Here is a 26,375-nt window from a genome sequence, read left to right as displayed (position 1 = left end):
GCGACGGTGTAATTTCCTAAATAATGTAATTCGTCGTCTTTGAGCGGCAATATAAACTGAGAAAAATACCGCTCGAGATGCGATCCTTCACTATTTTGTTCGCTAGAGAACAAATGAAGCCTTGAGCGCTTAACACTTGTACTATTTTTCTTAAGTAAGACGGACGTAGATTTGTGGCGGTCTGATCTAATTTTTACTAAATGTATAAAAACGTGTTCCGTCTAAGTTTGACTGAAGTGTAAAAAGAAGAACTGTTATAACTTATCGTGACGACGCACGGGCGACTCATGAAGACAATGGCTATTATATAAAAGAGCGCTCAGTGGACATAAAACGGACATAAAATCTGCCGTCATTGTTGTACTAAGCATAAGGTACGATATATGTTTTAGTTATAATAAATATTTCTTTTGGAAATACTGAATCATTTAGCAGTGCTCATTCCCATCATCTCCTCAGTATTATTTTCATTTTAATCATGCAATTTGCTAAGATTACAGACACCAAGATCAGCAGTCCAACGCGCGTGTTGCATTAAAAAACTTTTTTATCGTCTTCTTGTATCGGATTTAATATTGAATTCCCTTGTTGTGTGGCGTTACAGTTGTTTTGCACCCTTAAGAACTTTCTGGTCCCTTAGGAAATTGCTTTGTCATAACATAACTTCACAACCGGGTATGATTGTATCCATGATCATGAAACAATTAGAAAGACGATAACGCAATTTCTTAATCAATATGACGCTAGCTGTGACTGCCTCAAAGCACGCGAAACTGCAAGTAAGGACTATTCACGTTTCATAATGCAATATCTTATGACAATGGACAATCCATGATTCTTACGCCAATTGTTATCGATAAAACAGTAAACAAAATCTCAAAATCCAAATTTCACATTGAATAACAACATCACTTTTATTTTATTACATCACAAGTTGTCTACAACGAAATACAGTCTGAACGAAGATGCGCAAATACTCAATCAGACCTTAATAAGATTCGGAAGCGGTGCAATGATCGGGAGCTTGCTTTAAATATTCAAAAATATAAAACTGTGCACTTCACAAAACAAAAGAGAAACATTGTATCCTATGAATATAATAATAGCTAGTGAGATTTGGAATCTGCAAACTCATACAAATACTTTTGTGTAAGCCTTAGTAGGAACATTAAGTGAACCATACATATAGGCTTAGTCATGGATAGAGCAGGTAGCAGCCTACGGATTACTGATGGAATATTAGGGAAATGCAATGTCTACAAATGAATTTTTTTTTTTGACCCGCGGACGAATGTTACTGAGATGCTGAAAGAATTTAAATACCCCGAGAAGGTCTCCTAACAAAGTTTCAAGAAGCGGCTTTAAATAATGACTCTAGGAATATACTACAATACGCTACATATCGCTTCCACATGGATCGTGACGTTAAGATTAGATTAACTACAGCACGTACAGAGGCATTTAAACAACCATTTTTCCCTCGCTCGTTACGATGCAACGGGAACAAGCCCTAATGGCTGGTACAGTGGGACCTGCCCTCTGCCATGCACTTCACAGTGGTTCGCAGAGTATAGATATAGATGTAGATGAAGACAGATGTAATAAATTGTGTATCAGCTAAAGACTTAAAAAACATAATAATAGGCAGAGAAAAGGAAGAGCAATTCAATGGAATGGATTGCGCCTTAAAAGGAAGTTATAAAACGAACATCAACAAAAGCGAAACAAGAGTGCTGCGCCCTCCAGAAGATACAGGAGACAACCTACGCCGAAGAGCGCCGGTCAGGCTACGAATCAGGCGTTACATAGCTAAAGCCAAACACTAACACAGAGCGCACTCGATAAGGACTATGTTATACGTTCTCCTTACGCCAGACAGGTAGTTTCTGAATGGACAGCCATCCGTCACACGTGAATATAATCAAACACATGGCTCCACTCAGCAGCTAGCCAGTACCTCAAGACGATATCTGAGGACCTGGCGCCAAGAAGAGCCAAAATGGACTTTACGCAAGTTATAAAGTCATCGTTTGCTCGAACTAGGACTATACCAGGCTTCAGATCTGTGCAAGAGAGCATCGGTGCATCGGCCTATATTGCCACACACAGTTTTCATACTCTACTTAATCGGAAATGACGCAGTAATAACAGTAGGTAGACTATGTTCTGATGACGTCCGAAGTAGAGAGCGGCAATAGCAAGGAGAGCATATCCGAGAAAAAGGAACTTCTAAGCTTAGGATGTAAATTTCTTGTGTTTTGAAGGGTGGTTTCTAAAGACATTTGTCTGGAGTGTATCACTGTACAGAACTATGATATGGACAATAAACAGTTCAGACCCGATATTTATTTCTCCAGACATTTGTCTGGAGTGTATCACTGTACAGAACTATGATATGGACAATAAACAGTTCAGACCCGATATTTATTTCTACAGGGTTACGACCTGGCTAGCACTTGATGAGACTTTTCGTATCAGGTTGCGTTTTAACATGAATTCAAGTTTTTGCATGAGATTCACTACTGATACTGTTCAATGCATATTCACCTGCATTAACGATTTGAATGGTATGTTACTTTGAAAAAAAAAGATTTAAACTAAACTGGATGTGGATATGGAGGGGCATGTGGTCAGCACACCGCTCTCCCGGTCGTATGTCAGTTTATGAGACCGGAGCCGCTACTTCTCAATCAAGTAGCTCATCAGTTAGTTCACAAGGGCTGAGAGCACCCCGCTTGCCAACAGCGCTCGGTAGACCGAATGTTTACCATCCAAGTGCTAGCCCAGCCCGACAACGCTTTTCGTTGATCTGACGGGACCGTTGGCCGTAGGTTACTTCAAAAGCAGTAAATTACTATCCACACAACGCTGCAAAGTTAGTTATTATGTATGTTGATTTCACAAATGGTTTAGGCTCTCCCTGTAGATATATTGCGTCGGTTATAATATGTTTGAACTGTGTATTACTTTTTTGGGATAACATAATTTTGGGCATTGCGCTGTGTCATTGTAAACTATTAGAACAACTACAATGGTGACGTGTTGACTGGCTTGCTGGGGCCCTCTTCAGGGCGGTTATTTTATCCGAAACGACAACAGTTGTGGAAGTCTACGAATGTATGTTGCTTTGCTAAGAACTTTTCTCGGATTATTTCTTTTTCTTCTTATTTACAGATCTGAAAATGGTTATTATACTGCTGTGCTGGTACTGCGAACGGTTGAAAGCAAGGGGAAACTAGAGCCGTAATTTTTCCCGAGGGCATGCAGCTTTACTGTATGGTTAATAATGATGGCGTCCTCTTGGGTAAAATATTCCGGAGGTAAAATAGCCCCCATTCGGATCTCCGGGCGGGGACTACTTAAGAGGACGTCTTTATCAGGAGAAAGAAAACTGGCGTTCTACGGATCGGAGCGTGGAATGTCAGATCCCTTAATCGGGCAGGTAGGTTAGAAAATTTAAAAAGAGAAATGGATAGGTTAAATTAAGATATATTGGAAATTAGTGAAGTTCGGTGGCAGGAGGAACAAGACTTTAGGTCAGGCGAATACAGGGTTATAAATACAAAGTCAAATAGGGGTAATGCAAGAGTAGGTTTAATAATGAATAAAAAAATATGAGTGCGGGTAAGCTACTACAAACAGCAAAGTGAACGCGTAATTGTGGCCAAGATAGACACGAAGCCCATGCCTATTACCGTAGTACAAGTTTATATGCCAACTAGCTCTGCAGATGACGAAGAAATTGAAGAAATGTATGATGAAATAAAAGAAATTATTCAGATTGTGAAGGGAGACGAAAATTTAATAGTCATAGGTGACTGGAATTCGGTAGTAGGAAAAGGGAGAGAAAGAAAAGTAGTAGGTGAATATGGAATGGGGCTAAGAAATGAAAGAGGAAGCCGCCCGGTAGAATTTTGCACAGAGCACAACTTAATCATAGCTAACACTTGGTTCAAGAATCATAAAAGAAGGTTGTATACATGGAAGAAGCCTGGAGATACTGACAGATTTCAGATAGATTATATAATAGTAAAATAGAGATTTAGGAACCAGGTTTTAAATTGTAAGACATTTCCAGGGGCAGATGTGGACTATGACCACAATCTATTGGTTATGAACTGTAGACTAAAACTGAAGAAACTGCAAAAAGGTGAGAATTTAAGGAGATGGGACCTGGATAAACTGAAAGTGTCAGAGGTTGTACAGAGTTTCAGGGAGAGCATAAGGGAACAATTGACAGGAATGGGGGAAAGAAATACAGCAGAAGAAGAATGGATAACTTTGAGGGATGAAGTAGTGAAGGCAGCAGAGGATCAAGTAGCTAAAAAGATGAGGGCTAGTAGAAATCCTTGGGTAACAGAAGAAATACTGAATTGAATTGATGAAAGGAGAAAATATAAAAATCCGGCAAACGAAGCAGGCAAAAAGGAATACCAACGTCTCAAAAATGAGATCGACAAGAATTGTAAAATGACTCATGAGGGGTGGCTAGAGGATAAATGTAAGGATGTAGAGGCTTATGTCACTAGGGGTAAGATAGATACTGCCTACAGGAAAATTAAAGAGACATTTGGAGAAAGGAGAACCACTTGTTTGAATATCAAGAGCTCAGATGGAAACCCAGTTCTAAGCAAAGAAGGGAAAGCAGAAAGATGGAAGGAGTATATAGAGGGTCTACACAAGGGCGATGTACTTGAGGACAATATTATGGAAATGGAAGAGGATGTAGATGAAGATGAAATTGGAGATACGATACTGCGTGAAGAGTTTGACAGAGCACTGAAAGACCTGAGTCGAAACAAGGCCCCCGGAGTAGACAACATTCCATTAGAACTACAGACGGCCTTGGGAGAGCCAGTCCTGACAAAACTCTACCATCTGGTGAGCAAGATGTACGAGACAGGCGAAATACCCTCAGACTTCAAGAAGAATATAATAATTCAAATCCCAAAGAAAGCAGGTGTTGACAGAAGCGAAAATTACCGAACCATCAGTTTAATAAGTTATGGCTGCAAAACACTAACGCGAATTCTTTACAGACGAATGGAAAAACTTGTAGAAGCCGACCTTGGGGAAGATCAGTTTGGAACATGTGAGGCAATACTGACCCTACGACTTATCTTAGCAGCTAGGTTAAGGAAAGGCAAACCTACGTTTCTAGCATTTGTAGACTTAGAGAAAGCTTTTGACAATGTTGACTGGAATACTCTCTTTCAAATTCTGAATGTGGCAGGGATAAAATATAGGTAGCGAAAGGCTATTTACAATTTGTATAGAAACCAAATGGCAGTTATAATAGTTGAAGGGCATGAAAGGGAAGCAGTGGTTGGGAAGGGAGTAAGACAGGGTTGTAGCCTCTCCCCGATGTTATTCGATCTGTATATTGAGCAAGCATTGAAGGACACAAAAGAATAATTCGGAGTAGGTATTAAAATTCATGGAGAACAAATAAAAACTTTGAGGTTCGCCGATGACATTGTAATTCTGTCAGAGACAGCAAAGGACTTGGAAGAGCAGTTAAAAGGAATGGATAGTGTCTTGAATGGAGGATATAAGATGAACATCAACAAAAGCAAAACGAGGATAATAGAATGTAGTCGAATTAAGTCAGGTGATGCTGAGGGTATTAGATTGCGAAATGAGACACTTAAAGTAGTAAAGGAGTTATGCTATTTGTGGAGCAAAATAACTGATGATGGTCGAAGTAGAGAGGATATAAAATGTAGACTGGCAATAGCAAGGAAAGCGTTTCTGAAGAAGAGAAATTTGTTAACATCGAGTATAGATTTAAGTGTCAGGAAGTCGTTTCTGAAAGTATTTGTATGGATTGTTGCCTTGTATGGAAGTGAAACATGGACGATAAATAGTTTGGACAAGAAGAGAATAGAAGCTTTCGAAATGTGGTGCGACAGAAGAATGCTGAAGATTAGATGGGTAGATCACATAACGAATGAGGAGGTACTGAATAGAATTGGGGAGAAGAGAAGTTTGTGGCACAACTTGACTGGAAAAAGGGATCAGTTGGTAGGACATGCTCTGAGGCATCAAGGGATAACCAATTTAGTATTGGAGGGCAGCGTGGAGGGTAAAAATCGTAGAGGGAGACCAAGAGATGAATACACCAAGGAGATTCAGAAGAATGTAGGTTGCAGTAGGTACTGGGAGATGAAGAAGCTTGCACAGGATAGAGTAGCTTGGAGAGCTGCATCAAACCAGTCTCAGGACTGAAGACAACAACAACAACAACACAACTGAGACCAGTAATCGCGTTTTAAGTGTCTAATGTAAATTGCATTCTAGGCAGTAAAAGAGTTTTGTATATTTTTTAAAAACAATTAATGAAGTATAGAACACACGTTTTTGAAATGAGATGCTGAAGGTTGCGATCGCCGACTGGGTAACTAATGAAGAGATGCTGAATCCAACAGGAAGACAAGAAATTTATGGGACAATTTGACTGAAAGAGAGCGTTAGAGTTGATAGGATACATCTTGAGGAATTAAGAAACATTTAATATCGTAGTAGGTGGAAGCAAAGAGTGTAAAAATTGCAGAGAAAACAAAGGACTGAGTACAGTAAGTAGGTTGAAATGAACGTAGGTTGCAGTAACCATGCAAAGATGAGGAAGCTTGCACAGGATAGACTAGCATGGAGAGCTGCATCGAACAATAACAATAACATCACGCATAAGCTGTCTACCAATATGACTACTGATTATTAGTGGCTGTATTTGCAGCGCACGACCCTCACATACCGCCTAAAATAATGGTCTCCAAACAGATATTCGAAGACGACGTCAGACATGTATTCTGCTATTACTTTAGAACAGAATCGTAAATATTGTAATGAGACCCGGGATGCTATCTTGCGCTCAGTTTTGCAATTATCCAGTTTCAGTCGGCGCATTGTTGCTTGGGACACTCACTTTCAAAATGCTTTTCGACATATTGTTGAGTGTTGCTCATGATTCTGGGGTCCTTACCAGATTGTACTGAAAGAAGAGAGAAAGAGAGAGAGAAAAAGACGAAGAAGAAGAAGATCCAAAGAAGAGCACCACGTTCCGTCACGGGATCGTCGCGAAAGCGTTACGGAGATGCTCAACAAACTGCAGTGGCAAAGACTTAATCAAAGAAGTTGGCATCAGAGAGAGGTTTACTGTTCAAATTCTGAGAGATTACTGTACAAGACGAGTCGAGCAACGTATTATTTCCTCCCACTAGGCGACGAAGAGAAAGTCAGAGAGGTTAAAGATAATGCAGAAGTTTACCGATAGGATAGTGGAAAAAATACCCTCTGTCACTCACCATAAGGCGGCTTCCGGAGTATAGGGTGTAGATGTAGAATCCCACACTAAGGTGGTTATCGCAAAAGCGTCGTTCTTTCAGCAGTTTTTCATTCGTACGGCACTGTCTTCTACTTGAAGTGTAAGCGTGCTGTTTCACTCTGCGTTGTCCGCATTCGTAGAGCCTTCTTGGAAATGCAAGACACTGTCGCTTTACTATTTCTTCACTTGCTGCAGATGTCGCTTTACTATTTCTTCACTTGCTGCAGATAGCCCAGGCGTGTCACACATTTAACGGTTTGACATATCCTATGGTAATGCAATATCTTCTGCTGTATGTTTGTATAAAAGCGTAATAACAATGTCTTAATTGCCATAGCGTACTGTTTTTCATTGTCCGTTACCCCTACAGTTACATACCACAAAATTTATGTTACACAAACAGTATATCAAAAAAAAAAAAATCTGAGGAGAAATCAGAGAGCCGGCGACTTTTCCGTGAGATTTTGTCATCGCAAACCCTGTCACTATCAGTGACGTAATTGTGGTACGAACTGACTAGCCATATCAAATAAATTGCCTCCAAGCACTTGATTTGCTTGTAGCCACAGCGGGCAGTGTGAGTGCGTACCGGCCAACTTGTTTCAGATTCATAAGCGGTTGGCACACCGATACGCTAGGCCGGATGCCGGTAGTTCTGTTTTCACTTCCACACATGCAGCCACAAGTTTGATGTAAGCTAGAAAAGCTTATAATACATACTCACACACCACGTCACGTGTGACTGCTCACCTCTAGAATATGATATTCTGCGCTTGCAATGGGCTGTCGTAGAAGAATGCGCGCCCAGGGACTGTAAGGGCGGTCATCATGAATGTGATGCCCTTTATAGACACGTAAAATGACATGCCTTCAGATGTGGGCCACGATGCAGCGACAGAAGTCATTTGACGACGAATTTTTCCTCTTATCTCTGGTGCTCTTTCCCGAGGAAGGCCGAGTCCTATCTTAATAGCTGCGCCACATGCAAGACAGGGTCCGATTCGTCTTTCAAGCTGCCACAGCAGTACTGGCCACTGTGTAGAGCCAATCTCTCATCTAAACAGCATAATAATCGACCAAAATGAGGTATCATGGGAGTCAGTAGAAATGTAGGGGGCCTGGATGGGGGAAGACTACAAAATTGCCATTTTTATGTAAATGAGTTGGTCAGTTCGCAGACGTGTTTTGGGACAAGAACTAAATTAAGTAACGATACAACAGGCTAAACGAGAGGTTTAACAGACTAACGGGAAACCAATTCTAGAAGTCTTTGAGAAGTCTACAATGAATAAAAACCTCTGTTCTCCATATTCCAGGGGAGGTACTGTTACGTCATTTCCGGGCCAGTGTCTTCGTTATAGCAACAGAAGCTTCTAACTGTGCACCAGAAGTATTTAGATATGAAAATGTTAGATTAGTGCAAAAGTTCGTAGGGTTTTTGTTTTGCATGTTGGTATTCCGGTTGCTATGGATTTGTTTATCGATTGTCATTTTTCATTTTTAGTTCGCTGTTGATATTTGAGTTTACATATTTTCATTTTGCCATTTGGAGATAGTGAGTAGAGCAGTAGGCGCTAGAAAATGGAATGCGAAGTGGAGAAATCGGAACATTTACAACATATTCTTCTGTTCGAGATCAATAAAGCAGCGGAGGCAGCTAGAAACATTTGCGCCTTTTATGTGATTGATTCCATTGGACAGCGCACGGGCCGCGTGTGGTAGCCGAGCGGTCGTAGGCGCCTTGTCACGGTTCGCGCGGCTCTCCCCGTTGAAAGTTCAAGTCCTCCCTCGGGCATGGGTGTGTTTGTTGTCCTTAGCGTAAGTTAGTTTGAGTTAGATTAAGTAGTGTGTGAGCTTAGGGACCGATGACCTCAGCAGTTTGATCCCATAAGACCTTATCACAAATTTCCAAATTTTACAGAGCACGGAAAGAAAATTGTTTCCTCGTGTTAAGGAGGATCATGTTGAAATTTGTGACTACATGTTCAGGAAGATCTTCGGGGTTTGATGACTACTGTCTAACTGCATTAACCCATAATGACACGCGTTAGTGTACTCGAGAACTGGCAGATGTGATGAACTGTGGTCAATCCATTATCGTGTGACACTTGTATGCAGTGTAGGAGATTCATAAATCATGACTGGGTACCCCATGCTTTAATCCAAAATCACAAAAATCTGTGGGTGGCCTTATGTGCATCTCGGCTTGTTTGTCATCAACTGGATCGTGAACAGCACCGATGATTCCTATCCTGTATCGTTACTGTTGACGAGAAATGGTTTCTTTATGCTAACACAAGGAAAAGAAATGAATGGTTGGCCCAAACATAGCAGCAACTCCCCGTACAAATACTTGGGCGCACCTACAAAAGATAATGTTATGTATTTGGTGGAATAGCGACGGCTTGGTGTACTACAAATTGCTTCCCCGAGCTGTAACCATCACTGCTGACATTAACTGTCAACAACTGAGACGTCTTTCACACGAAGTCCAAGAACAACGACCAGGAAGATTGCATTAAGTGACGTTACTCCACGATAACGCCCGCCCCCATTCCGCTAGACTGACAAACACTAAACAGGATTTGGGTGGGGAAGTCATTCTCCAGCCACCTTATTCATCTGATCTTGCGCCTACTCGCCTTTTCCCCTCTCTATAGAATAACCTACAAGAAACTTCCTTTCGGGATGAAAATGCCCTCCGAACATGGTTCGACGAGTTCTTCGCGTCAAACCCAAGTGATTTCTACAGTCGTGGAATCGAAAAGTTACCCCAGTGTTGTCAGACTGTTATAAATAGTGAACGAGAATATTTTACTAATGACTAAAGCCTCTGTTAGGTGTATCTGTATACTTACGAAGAAACGCAACGAACTTCTGGACCAACCCAATAGCTATTGGTGTCTTCGGCAGCATTCAACTAAAACACACGCAGAGCTGCGGACTGCTTAGAATAGGACGCCAATAGAGCCATTTGTCAGACTCACATCACACAAAATAAATAATGTGCGGCTGGTTAACGCAAAACCTATAGAAACTGCGCATTGGTTAAGACACTGGACTCTTATTTGGAAGTAGTGGTGCTCAAATTCCGGCCTGCCCGTTTTGATAAAGGTACATTGAATTATTTAATACTGAGATGGATCCTTTGATAACGCAACGGCCTGTATGCATATACACTCCTGGAAATTGAAATAAGAACACCGTGAATTCATTGTCCCAGGAAGGGGAAACTTTATTGACACATTCCTGGGGTCAGATACATCACATGATCACACTGACAGAACCACAGGCACATAGACACAGGCAACAGAGCATGCACAATGTCGGCACTAGTACAGTGTATATCCACCTTTCGCAGCAATGCAGGCTGCTATTCTCCCATGCAGACATCGTAGAGATGCTGGATGTAGTCCTGTGGAACGGCTTGCCATGCCATTTCCACCTGGCGCCTCAGTTGGACCAGCGTTCGTGCTGGACGTGCAGACCGCGTGAGACGACGCTTCATCCAGTCCCAAACATGCTCAATGGGGGATAGATCCGGAGATCTTGCTGGCCAGGGTAGTTGACTTACACCTTCTAGAGCTCATTGGGTGGCACGGGATACATGCGGACGTGCATTGTCCTGTTGGAACAGCAAGTTCCCTTGCCGGTCTAGGAATGGTAGAACGATGGGTTCGATGACGGTTCGGATGTACCGTGCACTATTCAGTGTCCCCTCGACGCTCACCAGAGGTGTACGGCCAGTGTAGGAGATCGCTCCCCACACCATGATGCCGGGTGTTGGCCCTGTGTGCCTCGGTCGTATGCAGTCCTGATTGTGGCGCTCACCTGCACGGCGCCAAACACGCATACGACCATCATTGGCACCAAGGCAGAAGCGACTCTAATCGCTGAAGACGACACGTCTCCATTCGTCCCTCCATTCACGCCTGTCGCGACACCACTGGAGGCGAGCTGCACGATGTTGGGGCGTGAGCGGAAGACGGCCTAACGGTGTGCGGGACCGTAGCCCAGCTTCATGGAGACGGTTGCGAATGGTCCTCGCCGATACCCCAGGAGCAACAGTGTCCCTAATTTGCTGGGAAGTGGCGGTGCGGTCCCCTACGGCACTGCGTAGGATCCTACGGTCTTGGCGTGCATCCGTGCGTCACTGCGGTCCGGTCCCAGGTCGACGGGCACGTGCACCTTCCGCCGACCACTGACGACAACATCGATGTACTGTGGAGACCTCACGCCCCACGTGTTGAGCAATTCGGCGGTACGTCCACCCGGCCTCCCGCATGCCCACTATACTCCCTCGCTCAAAGTCCGTCAACTGCACATACGGTTCACGTCCACGCTGTCGCGGCATGCTACCAGTGTTGAAGACTGCGATGGAGCTCCGTATGCCACGGCAAACTGGCTGACACTGACGGCGGCGGTGCACAAATGCTGCGCAGCTAGCGCCATTCGACGGCCAACACCGCGGTTCCTGGTGTGTCCGCTGTGCCATGCGTGTGATCATTGCTTGTACAGCCCTCTCGCAGTGTCCGGAGCAAGTATGGTGGGTCTGACACACCGGTGTCAATGTGTTCTTTTTTCCATTTCCAGGAGTGTATTTCGGGACCAGTGGGAACGAAATGTCTTTGTACTAACTAAGTAGTACGAATTTCGAGCGGGGTAGCTTTATGGTGGAGTATACTGTTGACAGGAAGTAGGAGAAAAATTTAGTCGAAGAATGATGTCTTGTGAGGTTAAACCGTATTATTTCCCTGTAAACCAGTTATTTATTTTTCAGAATGAATTTTCGTTCTGCAGCGGAGTGTACGCTCACTTGTGCCGCTCCGGCACACAGTTTTGATCTGTCGGGAAGTTCAGATCAGCTCACACTCTGCTGCACGGCGACAATTCAGCCTGGGAACTATCCGCTAGGCAGTAGCTAAGTCACTTCTCCCCAGTATCCTTTCGTATAGTTTTATGAGGGAAACTTATACGAAGTTTGAAACATACGACAGTAGCACTGGCGGACATAGAGCTATGAGAGCGGGTCATGTGTCGTGCCTGGACAGCTCAGTCGTAGAGCATTTGCCAGCGAAAGGCAAAGGTCCCAGGTTCGAGTACCAGTGCAACGCAGTTTTACTCTGCTGGAAAGTTTAGAAGTTATTTACTTTGTTTGGCTGTTTGGCTTTTGCTTCTGATTTGTTATCCACACACTTTCCGTTTAAACAATTTCGAAAACATGACAACGGCCCAGTCTGGTGTTTGTGCTACTGTATAACGTCAAGGTACTGAAATGTGTTGCACCATGAGGCATCAGTCTTCTAGTGACTGATGATGGGTGGTAACAACCGAAACTGGTAACGATAGTAAAGGCTTTCACAGTGGTACGAAATGACCTTTAGTTGCTTGTTTCTGTATTCGGGCAGATCTATTGAGTATGAGCTTTTCATTGAAAGTACTCTCGACAGTAAATATTGGCTTGGTGCGTAAGCACGTTGCGTGTTCCCAACAGTTTAATAACCACAACAGATACAAATAACAGAGTCTATAATCACCAATAATAAATTCTCCTTCACTATCTGCAACGATTTGCCAAAAGTGAAGTAACTTTTCGAATCCACGACTGCAGAAATCGCGTTACTTTGAGGCGAAGAACTCGTCATGTTCGGAGAGCATTTTCATCCGAAAAGGAGGTTCCTTGAAGGTTGTTCGGTAGAGAGCGGAAAAGGTGAAAATCTGAGGGCGCAAGATCAGGTGAATAAGGTGGGTGCACAATGACTTCCCAGCTCAAATCCTGTACAGTGTTTTTTGTCTGTCTAATTGTAACGGAATGCGGGCGGGCGTTATCGCAAAGTAGCACTACTTCAGGCAGTCTTCCTGATCGTTGCTCTTTGATGGCATCTGCAAGACGTCTCAGTTCTTCACCGTAAATGTTAACAGTGATGGTTACACCCCAAGAAACCAATTCGTAGTACACCACAATGTCGCGGTTCCACCAAATGGGCTCAACCTTTCCGATTTTTGAACCATTTCATTGGATGCAAATGTCGCCCAATGGTGGAATGATCACAGTTCATTACATTCTCAAGTACAATGACTTGTATCATTGTGGATTAATGCGTTTAAACGTTCTTCATGACACCGAAGGTCTTCCTGTACGTGGGGAGTCATTAATGTCAAAAAGATCCTCCTTAAAATGAGAAAACAATTTTCTTGCTGTGCTCGGTCCAATGGCATTATTCCCAAACAAAGTCACTCCTCTATTAACTCAAAGAGAAGAATATGTCGGAAACGTTCCGATTTCTTCACTTGACATTCCATTTGTTAGCGTCCACAGTTTAATCCTCTATCTCCAAGTGAGAAAATGACCACAAGTAAACTCAAACAGCAACAGTGCACTACAAATAAAAATGAGAATCGATAAATAAACCCATACCAACGGGTATAATGCCACAACTTACTCACGAACTTAATACTTCCAGCAGCTTTTTAGAGATTAATAATAACGTTCCTTAAATTATGTATGGACTTCAGAGAATAAGATTGACCCACCATGGTAGCCGAGAGCGCTAATGCGCTGCTTCCTGGACTCGGGTAGGCGCGCCGGCCCAAGATCGACCGCCCGCCGGATTAACGACGAGGGCCGGTATGCCGAACCAGCTTGGATCTGGTTTTTAGGCCGTTTTCCACATCGCATTAAGTGAATACCGGGCTGGTCCCCATGTTCCGCCTCAGTTACACGACACGCAGACATTTGAAAACGTTCGCACTATCCCATGGCTTACACTAGACGCAGACAGCTGGGGTACACTAATTCCATCCAGGGGGATTTGGGGCGGCGGCAGGAAGGGCACCCTGCCACCCTCCGCAAATCACACTGCCAAATCAATAGTAACACGTCCGACACCGCGTTGAAGCGGGACAAAGGCCCCAAAAAATGGTTCAAATGGCTCAGCGCACTATGGGACTTAAAATCTGAGGTCATCAGTCCCCTGGAACTGAGAATTACTTAAACCTAACTAACCTAATGACATCACACACATCCAAGCCTGAGGCAGGATTCGAACCTGCGACCGTAGCGGTCGTGCGGTTCCAGACCGAAGCGCCTAGAACCGCTCGGGCACACCGGCCGGCAAAGGCCCCAAGAAATTAAGATTCACATGTCTGCCTACGGTAAGAAAGTTGCAAGAAGAGTGGTACATTGTCACAAGAGAGTAAATGCTCCGTGTTTCCCACAGACACAGTCCTGCTGTGCGGTGTGTAACATGTGCATCATAATGAACCACTGAAATGACCTCACAACTGGAAACGTATTCCAAAGTTGCAATACGCGGGACATTACGATTCCTGTGGGCGCACAGATTTACGACGAAATTCTGGTGGTATATGGACCAAATGCGAAATCGCATTCAGCGGTAGTGAAATGGTGTCAACAATTTTATAAGGCCGCATAGACGTGGATGAAGCAGATCTGGAAGTGTACACATTATACCAAGCGATTTTCACATTTTCGTCAAACTTCAGAGAACATCAGGCAGGGTCGGGGTGATATTTTTCCAACGATTAGGTCGTTCACACAATAGCGGTTTTCGAATGGCCCCGTGACCAAAGAGTGGATTTCCGTCGTCGAGGAATAGAAAGTTCCGACTGTTACAGACACACGCATGCATGTCCGAAGGAACATTCCATTGTATTTTTTCACGACACAGGCACTGCAATTTCTTATTTATGGGCTGGTTCCGGGCCTGTGACTTACAAATACGAGGTGCGATCAGTAAGCAATGCAACACTTTTTTTTCTCGGACGATTTCTGTTGGTAGTACTGGAATACTCGTCCATACTCGTCTCTGTTGTAGTACTGACATACTCGTCCACCAATTGGAATAATCAAAGGCGTGTGCTCGCAGGGATCCTCACCGCCTAATGAAAGACCATGAACAGTAGCTATCATGTATCTGGCCCAATGAAGGACGCACTCTGCACGACGGATGGTGGCAGGTCATTGATTCAGCAATACGTTGGCTCTGACATCGACCAGCAGAGTGGTATCATGCGGGCGTACAGGCTCTCCCAGTAAGGTGGCGTAACGCCGTCGCGTTGAACGGAGATTATGTTAAGAAACAAGAGTTTTGTAGCGAAAAGAATGGAGAACAGTATGGTCTATTGGAATCCCGAATAAAACCAAACTGCATTCAGAAAAAACGTGTTGCATTACCTATTGAACGCCCCTCGTAAAATATCTCCCCTGTAAGTGCATAACATTAATCGGTTGTACGTATATAGGTATGGCACATGGTCATCGACACATGGAAGTTTGGGTCTGGTCATGATTCGTGCTCGGATAGCCTAAGCGGTTAAGCCGACCGCTCGCGAAAAACCTCACCGAGTTCGAATTGTCGTCATTCCGTTATACAGATGAAGGTTGGTTCATATTGGCAACTGCTCATGCATTTTATCTTGAAAAAAAAAGTTATTTATCTGTCTCGCTGTGAAATGTGTTTCAGCATACAGTAAAAGCTGCTGCCCACTAGAGTGGCCAGGCGGTTCTAGGCGCTTCAGTCTGGAACCGCGCGACCGCTACGGTCGCAGGTTCGAATCCATCGGGCATGGATGTGTATGATGTCCTTAAGTTAGTTAGGTTTAAGTAGTTCTAAGTTCTAGGGGACTGATGACCTCAGAAGTTAAGTCCTATAGTGCTCAGAGCCATTTGGACCCATAAAAGTTTCTTGGCCGACCGTAATAAGGTATAACTTACTTTCTGATGCCCTGTCGTATTAAATCCTGTGAAATACTGCACAAGAAAAATATTTTCCCGAGCTAGAGTAAAAGATCATTATACACAAACAACATAGAAGACTATTTAGATTCCATGCACCTTGGCTGTGTACGGCATACGGAGCCGGCCGATGAAGGTTGGTTCATATTGGCAACTGCTCATGCATTTCATCTTGAAAAAAAAGAAATGTTATGTATCTGTGTGTTTCAGCATAAAATAAAAGCTGCTGCCGGCTAGAGTGGCCAGGCGGTTCTAGGCGCGCAGTCCGAAACCGTGCGACTGCTACGGTCACAGGTTCGAATCCTGCCTCGGGCATGGATGTGTGTGATGTCCTTAGGTTAGTTAGGTTTAAGTAGTTCTAAGTTCTAGGGGACTAATGACCACAGCAGTTGAGTCCCATAGTGCTCAGAGCCATTTGAACCATTAGAACGGCATACGGGAAAAAAACAGTTTCGCTAGAGTTATACACGCGTCATTTATGATTCGCGCTTATCGCCAGATGGCCTGCCGCAGCATAAGAAACGTCGTTTCGAAGTTCCTCCGAACTGCCAATAAACAAGCGGATACGGCCTCGTTCGACGCTGATAACGCAGTGAGTTTACGCTGACGCCAATGAAGTCGCGATGAGGCGAGCTTAAGCCGTGCCACGGAACGAGGGCAAGGGGCTTAACGGCACTGGCCTAGTATCAGCGTTATCGAGGGAAAGAGAAGTAGGCCCCAGAGGGAAACGGACAGCGCCGTGTCACAGCTAACGAGCCGGGCACGTTTCTGCAGCGCGTGGAGCCCGGCTGTAATCTACAGCGGCTTACCAGCGATCGTGGCCGCCCGAGACAGGCAAGTTTGTCGAGTGGCGCCAGACAACACACACGCCCCATACAGTCTTAAAAAAGCTCCACCAATGAAATTTCGGAGTTTTTCCGGGGTTGTTCTTTTGAGTATTTTGGTATAAGGGACCCGTGGTCCCACAGAGAATAGTGTTTTCGTCATTGTCATGAGGCCTTACTCCCGCTACAATGTGTAGTCGGCCTTGTTACTATTGATTTGGCAGAGGGTGGTCGGATGCCCCTCCTGTCGGCATCCCGAAGCCCCCCCCCCCCCCCCCCCCCCCCTCCGTCCGGACGGAATTAGTGTACCCCAGATGTCTGCCTCTATTGTAACCCATGGAATAGTGCGAACGAGTTTCCGTGTTTCAAATGTCTGCGAGTCGTAACTGAGGCGCAACCTGGGAACCAGCCAGGCATTCACCTAGCGGGATGTGGAAAACCGCTATTCTGATATTTTCTGGAATGAATTTTTCACCCTACCGTGGAACGTACGCTGATATGAAACTGCCTGATAAGTTAGGCAGGCCGGAGTGGCCGAGCGGCTCTAGTCTGGAACCTCGCGACTGCTACGGTTGCAGGTTCGAATCCTGCCTCGGGCATGGATGTGTGTGATGTCCTAAGGTTAGTTAGGTTTAAGTAGTTCTAAGTTCTAGGGGACTGATGACCTCACAAGTTAAGTCCCATAGAGCTCAGAGCCATTTTTGATAAATTAAAACTATATATGCCAGATCTTTGACAACGTTTTGGGGCTTAATTGAAAGCATATTCGGCAATAAGATCTAACGAAACGTAAATACTTCTTGTTCCAGTACCATATAAGCGTCACGGCGTTTAAAATGTTTTTGTCGTCTGGAAAGAGGACTCCCTGTCGCATCGCCCTAGTCCATCCAGTCGATCCATTGGATTTGGCGGAGAGTATCTAGTGAGCTATTGTCGTCCCTTCTACCTCCTTCTATTCTATTCTATCCCATCTAAATCTGTATCATACTCCGCAAGCCACCTAACGATGTGTGCCGGAGGTACCACTAACTGATTCACCCCCCACCCCCCTTCCGTTTTCGACTCGTGAATGGCGCTTGTGAAGAATAATTGTCAGTAAGCCACTATTTTAGCTCTAATTTTTATATTTTTCTCGTCGTGGCTATTTCGCGAGATGTACGTTGGCCGACTCTTCTCAGAAAGTAATCAATCGAAATTTCAATAGTACACCTCTCCGTGAAGCACAACACGTCTCTTGTAACGCCTACTGTTGGAGTATGTTGATGCTAGGAAAGAAGAACGATGCAGCTATATGTTATGGTATTTTACCGGAATGACCTAAGCGAACTATGTTTCTGAATGGATTTTTTTTAACTTTATTGGAACTTCGGCTCCCATGAAGAGTGAGAACCCCTTCTGCCATGCCCGACGTCTTGCATTATACCGTCTCCCATATATGTGTGCTAAGCCTTCAGTTCCAAGTCTCTCGCTGGCTAATCGTTATGTGACAAATTGAGATCGTTATGCATCCCAGGCTAACGAATAACCGTGGGCGGGAGGGAGGGGCGACGTTAGGCAATCGGTCTGTTTTCGCTTCATTATTATCTCTTCAGTTTTCTGCTGTTTTAGATCTATTAGGTAGCTCTACTGAGTTTTATCCGCGCAGCCGATTCCTGTCGAAGATCATGAAACAGTTTCGATCGAAAAAAAAATTGAGAAACAAGAAATGATTCAGCCTACTTCTAGTCTGACTGTGAAGTTGCAAGGACATAAAAAACGAAAGATTCTCGTATTATATAGTAAACGCGCCGTTTATGCATTCGGCTGAATGAACGTTCTTGGTGAATTCCATAACATACACGGCTATTTTAATTCATCTATCATTACGTTATTACATAAATTTGAGAGGATTTTAGGTTATCGTGGATTTGCGGAGAACGGTTGACTCTCAGTTGCTTCTACGGAAAGGTAAAAGTGGGGATTTAAGGTATGTTAACGCTTTCAGACGATGTGTTTCCGTTTGAAGCCACCTAGGATTTTCTCATTTCGTGTCATACGCACAGTCGCTACATCTGTAGCCACCCTTTACTTCTCCAGTAGATGCTGCTATGCAGCGGCTGCATCTTGAACTGTGTCATATCTTTCGGATCTTGGAAGTTACACGAGCAAACGTAGGAGCCATTTTTGTATTCGGTGCGCGGTTGTCTTTGTTTTCAAACTGTGATTGAACTTGTCTCTATAATGTGTGTTTTGCGCATGTATTAGGTACGGTAAAACATCGTGTTCAGATTCATACTCTGTTTGTTGCGATGATAATTAAATTTATATATTTCAATAATTATTGTGGTGGTTCCGTTTGAAACAACTGCGGCTCTAAGAGCAACATGTCCAGCTGTGACAGACTGCTGTACTTCCAGTTTCACACGAAGTATTCCTGCAGAATAAAGGAAGAGGAAATTCTGGCGTGCCTTTTGGAAGGGATTTGTTCTGATGCCGGCTCAGACTGACAGTAGCAGTGAAAGTGGAGATGATGTGTTGTCTGAAGACAGTGATCTCGACTTTCAAACGAAAAAATCTGTGTTGGCGTCTAATATTTCCGAAAGTGACAGCAAAGAACGATTACCAAAAATTTGAAACTGTTGTTCCAGTTGAAAAGCATTAAACAAAAGCAGAGCTTCTTCGAATAAATGGCACCTCAAGGCACTATGTATACTCTAGCACAAAGAAGGAACCTCTCAGAAGCAGATGGAAGTATGCTATCTCTGACGCAGCCATATGCCCAACCGGAGAAGGGACTACATTTTACCTTACCACCAAAAGTAACGAGATTTCATGCGCAGTGGCTCCATCTGAAACCACGCCGTATGTGTTAAGTCAACGTATGTAACATCTGTTACTCACATTGCTCTACTTTATTTATTTATTTACATGTCAAATTCCTTAGAACCAAATTGAGGAGCAAATCTCCGAGGTCATGTAACGTGTCAGTACATGAAATTACAACATAAAAGTAACAACAACTAAAAATATAACGTTTAAGAACCCAAAAAACGTCTATCCATAAGATTAAGAAAACGCAAACCACATTACAACAAGAATCAGCTTAATTTTTCAAGGCACTCCTCGACAGAATAGAAGGAGTGAGCCATGAGGAAACTCTTCACTTTCGATTTGAAAGCGCGTGGATTACTGCTAAGATGTTTGAATTCGAGTGGTAGCTTGTTGGAAATGGATGCGGCAGTATACTGCACACCTTCCTGCACAAAAGTTGGTCCGCAGCTCGTGGTCGTTAATATCCGGCTGTATTTCTTGGATGTTCACTTAACTGTAGCTTGGGTATTAACGACTCGTTCTCACATGGAAACGGATGGTTCACAGTTGCCATAGTAGGAGGTGGTAGTGGAGTGTCAAGTGTACATGGACTTGAAAGTTTTAATGACAGAGACGTTATTGCATATCGTACCTACCATATGTTTGAAATTGCTAATAAAGACTTTGATAAATCTGCTTATGACCCTACCTCTCGGTATGCGCGTCCGGGATAACGCTCCCGCTGGCCACTGCGAAAACGCTAAGTCCACGCACAGTATATAAGCGAGCGCGCTCTCGCGCTACGCTCATTCTGTCTCTTGCTGCTGCACAGGCAACTGCACTGAACGCCGCCAACATGCCCTACACGAGTTATCGACGTCGTCGTCGCACAAGTGTCTACAAAAACATAGAGAACATCGAACTTACTACAACATCTGGGGACAAGAAAATCCGTGTTCCAGTGAAGAGTGTTGAAGCCCATGCTCTCATCGATGGACCTTCTATATTTCTTGGATGTTCACTTAATTTTAGCTTGGATATTAACAACACGTTCTCACATGGAAACCGCTCGTGCGGTAGCGTTCTCGCTTCCCGCGCCCGGGTTCCCGGGTTCGATTCCCGGCGGGGTCAAGGATTTTTTCTGCCTCGCGATGACTGGGTGTTGTGTGATGTCCTTAGGTTAGTTAGGTTTAAGTAGTTATAAGTTCTAGGGGACTGATGACCATAGCTGTTAAGTCCCATAGTGCTCAGAGCCATTTGAAGCATATTTGCACATAAGTTAAGGAAGTGAGATCAAAATGCAGGTTTGATTTCTGCCGAGCATTAAGTGAGTGAAATCTGCAAATTCTTGGGAATAAGCTAATGTTGTTAACAAGAAATGACAGTATGGAATATGTATATTGAGAGGCCAATATAAAATACTCAGACTCGTGAACAGGGTTCGACAAGAGGTTCGTGAACCTACGCCAATTATCGCCCGAACCGCCCGTTTATGAGCCAAAAATATCCTTTTAGAATGGGAAGCGTTACCCCAAAATATAATACCATACGTCATAAGCGAATGAAAATTAACAAAGTAGACTAATTCAATGTATATCTAACAATCTACACTACCGGACATTAAAATTGTTAAACCAAGAAGAACTGCAGATGATAAACGGGTATTCATTGGACAAATATATTATACTAGAACTAACGTGTGACTACATTTTCACGCAATTTGGGTGCATAGATACTGAGAAATCAGTACCAAGAACAACCAACTCTGGCCGTAACAACGGCCTTGATACGCCTGGGCATTGAGCCAAACAGAGCTTGGACCGCGTGTACAGGTACAGCTGCCCATGCAGCTTCAACACTATACCACAGTTCATCAAGAGTAGTGATCGGCGTATTGTGACGAGCCAGTTGCTCGGCCACCATTGACCATACGTTTTCAATTGGTGAGAGATCTGGAGAATGTGCTGGCCAGGGCAGCAGTCGAACATTTTCTGTATACAGAAAGGCCCGTACAGGACCTGCAACATGTGGTCGTGCATTATCCTACTGAAATGTAGGGTTTCGCAGGGATCGAATGAAGGGTAGAGCCACGGGTCCTAACACATCTGAAATGTAACGTCCACTGTTCAAAGTGCCGTCAATGCGAACAAGAGGTGATCGAGACGTGTAACCAATGGCACCACATACCATCACGCCGGGTGATACACCAGTAAGGCGATGACGAATACACGCATCCTATGTGCGCTCAATGCGATGTCGCCAAATACGGATGCGACTATCATGATGCTGTAAACAGAACCTGGATTCATCAGAAAAAGTGACGTTTTGCCATTCGTGCACCAGGTTCGTCGTTGAGTACACCATCGCATGCACTCCTGTCTGTGATGCAGCGTCAAGGGTATCCGTAGACATGGTCACCGGTGCCGATAGTCCAAGCTGCTGCAAACGTCGTCGAACTGTTCGTGCAGATGGTTGTTGCCTTCCAAACGTCCCCATCTGTTGACTCAGTGATCGAGACGTGGCTGCAGAGCCATGCGGATAAGATGCCTGTCATCTCGACTGCTAGTGATATGAGGCAGCTGGGATCCAGCACGGCATTCCGCAGTACCCTCCTGAACCCACCGATTCAATATTCTGCTAACAGCCATTTGATCTCGACCAACGCGAGCAGCAATGTAGCGATACGATAAACCACAATCGCAATAGGCTACAATCCGACCTTTATCAAAGTCGGAAACGTGATAGTACGCATTCCTCCTCCTTACACGAGGCATCACAACAACGTTTCACCAGGCAACGCCGGTCAGCTACTGTTTGTGTATGAGAAATCGGTTGGAAGCTTTCCTCGTGTCAGCACGTTGTAGGTATCGCCACCGTCGCCAACCTTGTGTGAATGCTTTGAAAAGCTAATCATTTGCATATCACAGTCGGTTAAATTTCGCGTCTGTAGCACGTCATCTACGTGGTGTAGCAATTTTAACGGCCAGTAGTGTAATAAAAACAAGGAAACTAAAAATAATGATTTTTAATATTTTGAATCTGGAAGCGCTTAGTAGCCAACCCTTCTTTGATCTCTTTCGATGCTTGGCCTGCATTCTAGACATTGATTACCAGTGGGAAGTCATACTTATTAAGTTTGATGGTAGAGACCACTGCACCAAGTGTGGATGACCAGCAGAATTTTCCAGCATTTCATACCAATAACGTAACGCGTATGAAATTATTTCCGCTGTTTCAATCACTTTGTAGTAATAAAGCAATAACTTTCAGGCGTTGAAAGTAAGAGTGATTTCAGGTGTGCCGCAGGGCAGTGTCGTAGGACCGTTGCTGTTCAAAAATATGGCTCTGAGCGCTATGAGACTTAACATCTATGGTCATCAGTTCCCTAGAATTTAAAACTACTTAAACCTAACTAACTTAAGGACATCACAAACACCCATGCCGGAGGCAGGATTCGACCTGCGACCGTAGCGGCCACGCGGTTCCAGACTGAAGCGCCTAGAACCGCACGGCCACACCGGCCGGCGTTGCTGTTCACAATATACATAAATGACCTTGTGGATAACATCGGAAGTTCACTGAGGCTTTTTGCGGATGATGCTGTGGTATATCGAGAGGTAGTAACAATGGAAAATTTACTGAAATGCAGGAGGATATGCAACGAATTGACGCATGGTACGGGGAATGGCAAATTGAATCTCAATATAGACAAGTGTAATGTGCTGCGAATACATAGAAAGGAAGATCCTTTATCATTTAGCTACAATATAGCAGGTCAGGAACTGGAAGCAGTTAATTCCATAAATTATCTTGAGTAGGCATTAGGAATGATTTAAAATGGAATGATCATATAAAGTTGATCGTCGGTAAAGCAGATGTCAGACTGATATTCATTGGAAGAATCATAAGGAAATGCAGTCCGAAAACAAAGAAAGTATGTTACAGTAGACATGGTCGCCCACTGCTTGAATACTGCTCACCGAAGTGGGATCCATACGATATAAAGTTGATAAAAGAGATCGAGAAGATCCAACGGAGAGCAGCGTGCTTCGTTACAAGAAAAAAAATGGTTCAAATGGCTCTGAGCACTATGGGACTCAACTGCTGTGGTCATTAGTCCCCTAGAACTTAGAACTACTTAAACCTAAGTAACCTAAGGACATCACACACATCCATGCCCGAGGCACGATTCGAACCTGCGACTGTAGCAGTCGCACGGTTCCGGACTGAGCGCCTAGAACCGCGAGACCACCGCGGCCGGCTTCGTTACAGGATCATTTAGTAATCGCGAAAGCGTTACGGAGATGATAGATAAACTCCAGTGGAAGACTCTGCAGGAGTGACGCTCAGTAGCTCGGTACGGGCTTTTGTTGAATTTTCGAGAACATACGTTCACCGAGGAGTCAAGCAGTATATTGTTCCCTCCTACGTATATCTCGCGAAGAAACCACTAGGATAAAATGAGAGAGATTAGAGCCCACACACAGGCATAACGACAATCTCTCTTTCCACGAACAATACGAGACAGGAATAGAAGGGAGAACCGATAGAGGTACTCAAAGTACCCTCCGCCACACACCGTAGATATAGACGGAAAGGGGAAGGAAGGGACTAACACACTGTGACACTCTTTCGTCCATCCCTCTCTCCCTCCCCACTAACTTAGCACTAAACCTGCGTCTGGTGAGATTACATTGCGTATGGAGGAAAACAGGCTGGCTGAGGTGGCCGAGCGGTTCTAGGCGCCACAGTCTGGAACCGGGCGACCGCTACGGTCGCAGATTCGAATCCTGCCTCGGGCATGGATGTGTGTGATGTCCTTAGGTTAGTTAGGTTTAAGTAGATCTAAGTTCTAGGGGACTGACGACCTCAGAAGCTAAGTCCCATAGTGCTCAGGGCCATTTGAACCATTTGAGGAAAACAAACAAACAATTTTCGATGGATCCATACGATAAGAATAACTGAGAAAGCTGGCAATCTTGGTGCGAAGTACCCTCCGCCTGGCACTAGGCTGTCTGAAGGACCGTGTGTGAGCAGACGGCCCCCAGAAGGTGACGCAGACGCTGCGGCCGCAGGCTGCGGTGGCGCCGCCGCGTCGCCATTGTATGTTGATGGGCGGCGCGTGCCCGGGATTCCCAGACGCACAATCAGGCCCGCGGGCCGGGAGTCATCGGCCGGTGCTGGCCTCGCCCGCCCTCACCTGCGTGTCACGCGCGGGGCCCTCCTACTGCGGGTAAGTGGCCTAGGCCGCCCTACTGTGCGACACCAACTGACGTTTCGCTTCCCTCGCGCACTGTCTACGTCTAGATAGCGAACACACACGGAGATACGTATCTCACGCCCGGCACCAGTCTTCCATTGTCTTCCCCGCCTCGGCCAGCCCTTCCACACCTTCCCGGCAAGAGAAACTATTTCCGGTGACTGTGCTCAGACTATCAACGAGTTCGGCGAGTGGGGTGTGCGTGACGTCTGACAAAGGAAATGAGAGAGACTCTTGGTGTGCAAGGAGGTACTTGTCAAATCTACCTGTCAGGTAAGCGCCGAAACGCCCGGTGTCTTACTCTGTGAGCCGAAATGTAGACGGTAGAAGAAAAGTTGCTTGGATACCATATCGCGTATCGATCTCACTCCTCCCCTCTCTCCCTTTCGTCCATGGAAATTATTACACCATGAATACCCTGAACGAACACTACCAATACTCCAGCATTCTATGCCTGTATCTAGAAAAAGGATCTCTGTCCGAACGACCTTGGAGGCTCAACAGTACCATGGTGTCATCCTCGGCCCACAGACGTCACTTGATGCAGATACGGAGAGACGTGTGTCAGCACAGCGCTCTCCTAGCCGTTAGTAGATTTCGTGACCGGAGTCACTAAATCTCAATCAAGTACACTTCTGGCCATTAAAATTGCGACACCAACAAGAAAGCAGATGATAAACGAGTATTCATTGGACAAATATATTATTTTAGAACTGACATGTGATTACATTTTCATGCAATTTGGGTGCATAGATCATGACAAATCAGTACCAAGAACAACCACCTCTGGCCGTAATAACGGCCTTGATACGCCTGGGCATTGAGTCAAACAGAACTTGGACGGCGTGTACAGGTACAGCTGCTCATGCAGCTTCGACACGATACCACAAATCATCAAGAGAAGTGACTGGCGTATTGTGACGAGCCAGTTGCTCGCCCACCATTGACCATACGTTTTCAATTGGTGAGAGATCTGGAGAATGTGCTGGCCAGGGCAGCAGTCGAACATTTTCTGTATGCAGAAAGGCCCGTACAGGACCTGCAACATGCGGTCGTGCATTATCCTGCTGAAACATAGAGTTTCGCAGCATCGAATGAAGGGTAGAGCCACGGGTCGTAACACAACTGAAATGTAATGTTCACTGTTCAAAGCGCCGTCAATACGAACAAGAGGTGAGCGACACGTGTAATCAATGGCAGCCCATACCATCACGCCAAGTGATATGGCAGTTTATCAAAGTCGGAAACGTGTTGGTACGCATTTCTCCTCCTTACACGAGGCATCACATAAACGTTTCACCAGGCAACGCCGTTCCAACTGCTGTTTGTGTATGAGCAATCGGTTGGAAACTTTCCTCATGTCAGCACGTTGTAGGTGTCGCCACCGGCGCCAACCTTTGGTGATTGCTCTGAAAAGCT

General features: G+C 44.7%; 1 protein-coding gene across 4 annotated transcripts in view; it reads right to left on the bottom strand.

The window, feature by feature from the left end:
• Window positions 1-26,375, bottom strand: part of LOC126323356 (SH2 domain-containing protein 4B-like) — a 575,575-nt gene that overhangs the window by 33,872 nt on the left and 515,328 nt on the right. The window contains exon 1 of one of the 4 annotated variants that reach the window (XM_049994678.1): window positions 8,075-8,111. The exons of the other annotated variants lie outside the window; for them this stretch is intronic. The gene's annotated coding sequence lies outside the window, so the exon portion shown is untranslated. Of the gene's footprint in view, window positions 1-8,074; window positions 8,112-26,375 lie in introns of those variants that run through there. 4 annotated transcript variants of the gene reach the window in all.

This window comes from Schistocerca gregaria, chromosome 2 (assembly GCF_023897955.1).
Source record: "Schistocerca gregaria isolate iqSchGreg1 chromosome 2, iqSchGreg1.2, whole genome shotgun sequence".
Classification (NCBI taxonomy): domain Eukaryota; kingdom Metazoa; phylum Arthropoda; class Insecta; order Orthoptera; family Acrididae; genus Schistocerca; species Schistocerca gregaria.
The sequence above is the reverse complement of the archived record's forward strand: the minus strand, read 5'-3'. Positions and strand labels throughout refer to the sequence as shown.